This window comes from Thalassophryne amazonica, chromosome 10, assembly GCF_902500255.1.
Source record: "Thalassophryne amazonica chromosome 10, fThaAma1.1, whole genome shotgun sequence".
NCBI classification, from domain to species: Eukaryota; Metazoa; Chordata; class Actinopteri; order Batrachoidiformes; family Batrachoididae; genus Thalassophryne; species Thalassophryne amazonica.
In genome coordinates, this window is record NC_047112.1 from 51,977,606 (window position 1) to 51,983,712 (window position 6,107).

Consider the following 6,107-nt stretch of genomic DNA (forward strand, 5'->3'; position numbering starts at 1 on the left):
AAAATGGTCAAATAAGTCATTTCAAAGGACGTAGACAGCCATATTGGAGTTATGCAAATTAACAAATTCTCCATTTAAAATGTTGAATTAAAAAACTGCCTGATATATTGTAAACTTCGAAGGCTCTGAAATTGCTTGCTTTGCACTTGGTTTATGGCAAAAAAAAAGTTTCTTCTGGAATTTTGGAAGCCATAATAAATTTATGTAAATTAAACATAACTGTGCCATTGCAATTTGTGGTGTTCCTCCACCCACTTGTGCTGTGTAGCTTCCAACTATAGTAACTATAGTGGGTTAAAGATGCAAATAACAGAATTAAATCCTTATCTTTCAAATTGAAAGGACTTCCTGATCAGTTCCTACCGCTTTAGGGACATGTTTATATCAAGCTCTATTTGGAAAGCCACAACAAATTGACCTTTTTGTTAGTTTATTGAGAGCTGATGCATCACCTGCTTGATTGATCCTTCTCATTCAGTCACTCTGAGCTGCAAGGCTCCATGTGCGTCATAGCAGCAGTCAGACTTTTCCATGTGCATACTGCAGTCTTGAAACGAAAGCTTCCACTCTTGTGGCAGTGCTGTTCTCATGCAAGTAAGGTTTTCTGTTTCAAGTTCCCCTCACCACAAACACCTCCTTATGTACTTCAGACACTTTTAGTGTTGATCAGATGTCTCTGTGTATTTCTTGATGGTAATTTTGTGGTGTTCTCTTGGTAGAGTCCACAGTGCACATTAGTGTGGTCCTTATTTTGCACATTTTTTAAATTTAATACTCTGACCCCATGAATAGTTTCCAATTGATGAGAAACCATGCTGTGTAAAATTTTGTTTGTATAAATTTCATTTTTAGAGGTAGCTCAAGAATATTGAAATTTTCATGCTATATAATGCTATACTAAGGGCCCCTTCACACATAGTGCGAAGTTTAGACTGCGATTGGACGAAAACAGCGAAACAGTTCTAAATTAGTGCACCACGAAACATCACACCGACGGGCAGGCGTGCACAAACCCGGTGCGAGAGTTTGTGCACATGCCAGTGTCTTTCGGGCAGGAACACACAATGCCAGGTGCGGCACGTTGCACCTCTTATGTGGAGGAAATATAAAAAACCAGCCGGTACCTGTGGGACTACATTGTGCCGCTTATGTGGAAGAAAGAAAAAAAATACATACGACCCACTGGATGCAAACCTGCACCATCCAAAAGCTTTGATTGTCAGTCAGAGACTTTTCCACTGAGCTATGGAGCTGTTCTTTGAAAGCTGCATTTATCAAGTGCCGCTTATGTGGAATAAATTTAAAAAACCCAGCCGGTACCTGTGGAACCACATCACGCCGCTTATGTGGAAGAAATAAAAAAACAAAAAAACAAAAAAAACATACAACCTACTGGATGTGAACCTGCGCCATCCAAAAGCTCTAATTACCAGTCAGAGACTTTACCACTGAGCTACGAAGCTGTTCTTTGAAAGCTGTGGGAATCTGTCTCATATCAGGAAGGACATGGAAGTATTACAAAAAAAATTTAAATCACACACCATATAAAAACACCACATTTATCAAGTGAGCAATACAAATATAATCTGTTCTGTTCCCATGGTCACAACCATAGAGTCTTGAAATGACATGAATCAGAAGCAGTTCACTCGTCTCATTCATGGCCACATCTGCTGGCGCGTCTCCAACCGGCTGCACACGCGTGTTTTGTGGACGACGCACCGCAGGACACCTTTCCATGTGGAACACAGCTCATGTGGGTAACGTGACACTGAGATTGCCTGCTGCGTGTTCTGATCTGACGGTCCATTTCAACCTGGGAGCAGCCTGTCCATGTGCACACTGTGCATGCGCTCACTCACTGCAGTACGTCGCCACAGTGATACATGTTTTTATTTATGCACACTTGATAACAGCAAACAGATACATGCACGTCGCAGTGGGCAGTTGTTAGTCCATGTCCATCCAAACTTTATATCCCTCATTACTTGTTACATACATGACCCACTGTATTGAAGTTTGGGGAAACACCTACAAATCTAACACATGGGCACTTTTGGGCACATGGGTGTATTATTGGACTATTTATTTCTCTCTTTCGTGGTATGTTTTTTGTTGTTTTTGACCTGTGTGCCAAACAAATTCATTCATTCATTCAGAGGTGTTATCAAGTTACAAAAACAGCATTTTCAGTTTTACAAGTGTTTCTCACTAGCTTTTATATAATATATCAGAAAGATGTTATATTTTCATACAAACAAAACAGCGTTATCAGCTAGCTAGACCAACCAGTGACCTTACCATGTTAACGTCAACGAAATGTCTTGTAAATCACTCCAGAGGTGTTATCAGATTACAAAATAATTTGAATTTGAAGACTCTGGCATTAATAGGACTGGACCTATGCTGAGCACAGACGGACGCAAAGCCTTCACAATACCTGATGGCCATATTGTGGTGGCCTTGGGTAAAAATGGTGTCAGTTATTGGATTACCAACAGGGGGAGAACATGCAAACTGCACAGAAAGGATCTGGGCTGTCACTGTGCACTTTGATTCTACAGCCAAGATGAATTTATACAACCAGATGTTCGTACACAACTTTTAATGTTTATTTATTTATTTTAGACAGTTGATACACCGTAGGTACATTTGGGGAGTACCGAAGAGCCAGATTTGCAATGGTGATCCAGATTCAAAACAGTAAATCAAAGGAAAGTGTGTGTGGTACCTCATGGTGGACACTTGTACCCCTTGTGGAATAGAGGATGTGATTTGATATTATGGTGGATTGGTGAGTATATACAGTGGTCCCTCGCTATAACACGGTTCACCTTTCGTGGCCTCTTTTTTTTTTGTGCAATTTTGCATGCTTTTTTTTTTAACAGCACATTGTGTCCTTATCAGGCGGGCCAGTCACGGCACCGGATGGCATCACCGCGATTGCTCTCACTGCTTCCGATGCGCTTACTGAGTCTGTGGGCTCGGCAAGCGCTGCAGCAGGCCACTCACACCGCCCTCCTGTCTACTGTGCAGAGCTGTGCCAAATCTGGCGTATAAAGTGTGTAGTGAGGGGTTTTACAGCCTTAAAACATCTATAATAATTGCAAAAAAATAGCACTGACTACTTCGCGGATTTCGCTTATCGCGGGTTATTTTTAGAAAGTAACTCCCGCGATAAATGAGGGACCACTGTATTTGTATTTTAATATAGATGAAGAGTAATGCTATACGAGGGCTGTCAATAAAGTAACGGTCCTTTTTATTTTTTTCAAAAACTATATGGATTTCATTCATATGTTTTTACGTCAGACATGCTTGAACCCTCGTGCGCATGCGTGAGTTTTTCCACGCCTGTCGGTGACGTCATTCGCCTGTGAGCACTCCTTGTGGGAGGAGTCGTCCAGCCCCTCGTCGGAATTCCTTTGTCTGAGAAGTTGCTGAGAGACTGGCACGTTGTTTGATCAAACTTTTTTCTAAACCTGTGAGACACATCGAAGTGGACACGGTTCGAAAAATTAAGCTGGTTTTCAGTGAAAATTTTAACGGCTGATGAGAGATTTTGAGGTGATTCTGTCGCTTTAAGGACTTCCCACGGTGCGAGACGTCGCGCAGGGCTCTCAGCCGCCGTCGTCAGCCTGTTCAAGCTGAAAACCTCCACATTTCAGGCTCTATTGATCCAGGACATCGTGAGAGAACAGAGAAGTTTCAGAAGAAGTCGGTTTCAGCATTTTATCCGGATATTCCACTGTTAAAGGATATTTTTTTAATGAAAGACGTGCAGACGGGTCCGCGCGTCGGCTCGCAGCCGCCGCGACGCTCCGCCACAGGAAAAACACCTCCGTTGGAAGCCTTAAGGACAAGTTGGAACATGTCCTGCTGTTAAACAATTTCTCATATACTCACTCCACTGAAAGCCATCAAAAGCCACCTGGATTTTACAAATGGTTATCAACACGGAGGTGTTTTTCCTGTGCCGCCGCACAGGAAAAGTTTTTCCCACAGGCGTGGAAAAACTCACGCATGCGCACGAGGGTTCAAGCATGTCTGACGTAAAAACATATGAGTGAAATCCATATAGTTTTTGAAAAAAATAAAAAGGACCGTTACTTTATTGACAGCCCTCGTATATTGTCATTGTGTTCATAGAAAAAAGAACTTGAATGATGGATGAAGTCCAATCAACCGCAAAATCCAATCAGCTCATCTACTCTCCCACGTGTATACTAAGTGTCTATTTATTGTTAATGCTCTCTCTCTCTCTCTCTCTCTCTCTCTCTCTCTCTCTCTCTCTCTCTCTCTCTCTCTCTCTCTCTCTGTCTCTCTGTCTCTGTCTCTCACACTCACACACACACACACACACACAAACAAACCACTTCATCCTGAAAATTTATGCACTATACTCATCAGCTCATTGATTCTTAGGGTTACTTATGGTACCTATGGTGTAAGTGTCTACAATGTATTACTGAGTTATGCTGATTCACCCATAGAGACAGATAGATGCAAGAAAAAACAAATACTTGATAAGAAGCAACATGTTCAGTTTTGCTGACGTGTGGATGTTGTAACGCGCATCCAAACATACAGTGACAATTACAAGAACCCCTTGCTGCCCTCAGCAGCGGTGCGAGGTTCACAGGCAGATAGTGTCTCTTGTAAGTGGTAGCTGCTGTAACTTGCTGTCTACCTTCTCTTCTCCTCAAATCCCTTTTTATCACCCAACATTCCTCCAACCCTTCCTCTTCCTCCTCTCTCCTCCTTCAGTCTGCCAGTCAAAAAGGAGTCGGAGAGTGAGCTGTCATCATGGAGTGGCTTTATCTCACCAGGAGCATCCAGCTTCCTGTAACATCATCCCCCCCCAGGTTATCATCAGGGTCAACAGAGACGGTCGAGGTTCAGCAGGAGGAGGAGGAGGAGGACGTGGAACAATATGTAGGATTGTGACTTTTTTTCTTCCGCAGCACAGACTTCCTCTGTAACTTGATATGAAATTGGGCAATAATCACCTCTGCAGCCATTCAGCCCGGTGGACTGTAGACTCTCATATAGCCTTGAAACGCTCCTTTTTCCTGACTGAATGAATAAGACTAATTTGTAAGGCTGGTTGTATTCTGAGTCACACCCCTCTGTAGTGTTATAACGCTTCGTTGGAGCAGTGCAGAAATAAATGTTGTTGCTTTGTCTGCTACTACATGACTGATGGTCGCCAACATTTTCCCACATTGCTAACTCACATTCACTGCCGTCTTCAGTTCTCTGTTGAAAACACGACTTGTTTTAATCAATGATGCCGTAGGATAAGACTTCCAACATCCAAGAGAGTTTGCATTTTAAAAACACAGCAACGAGCCAGCAGCGATCAGTCTTCATTCTGTAATTCACAATTGCACAGTGTACTGTATATTTTTAAATCTATTTATTTTAACTGGAGGATGTGTACATCTAAATGCATTAATTGTACCATCTTCACTTGTCATGTAAAACTAAGTTTATATCAAATTAGCTGCTTTATTTATGTTCCAGGAAAGTTTACAAGAATGACGTCAGTCTTAGTGCAACTTTATGCATGCCATTAATAAATATTACAAAACATTTAGTGTTTTGTTGAAAATCTGTTGTATTTTAATTGTGGTTTAATTGTACCATTAATGCAAGTCTTGAGGAATGTACTCATGTATAAACTTATGCAGTGCTATTTTGTTTTTGTTGTGTGCATTTAATAGGGTTTTCTTCAGATGACATGAGGTGATTCTAAATAAATGTGACATGATTTTAATGTTCATAGTGTTTCTCATTTACAGTAAAGTAAGTCCCTCTGGGTGCTCCCTTGTGGTTACTACAGCAGATCCAAGGTGGGTCTGCATGTTGATTTAGCACAAGTATTACACCGGATGTCCTTTTTGACTCAATTCCACCGGAGGGGGGGGTTCAAGTTACGTCAGCTCTTAAGACAAACACAAAAGATGGGTGCGAGTAGAGGAAAATGTTCATCAAACAGCGTGTGCAAGGATAAGCAATGATAATACTTGTAACAATACAATAAAATAAGAAAATGAGGTAGAAATAGAATATATATACGAGATCTGTTAGAAAAGTATCGGACC

General features: G+C 41.5%; 1 protein-coding gene across 2 annotated transcripts in view; it reads left to right on the plus strand.

The window, feature by feature from the left end:
- The window catches only part of LOC117518769 (lisH domain-containing protein ARMC9), a 139,800-nt gene extending 134,466 nt beyond the window's left edge, over positions 1–5,334 (plus strand). For both annotated transcript variants that reach the window (XM_034179997.1, XM_034179998.1), the window contains one exon: positions 4,768–5,334. The gene's annotated coding sequence lies outside the window, so the exon portion shown is untranslated. The remainder of the gene's footprint in view (positions 1–4,767) is intronic.
- The last annotated feature ends 773 nt before the right edge of the window (positions 5,335–6,107 follow it).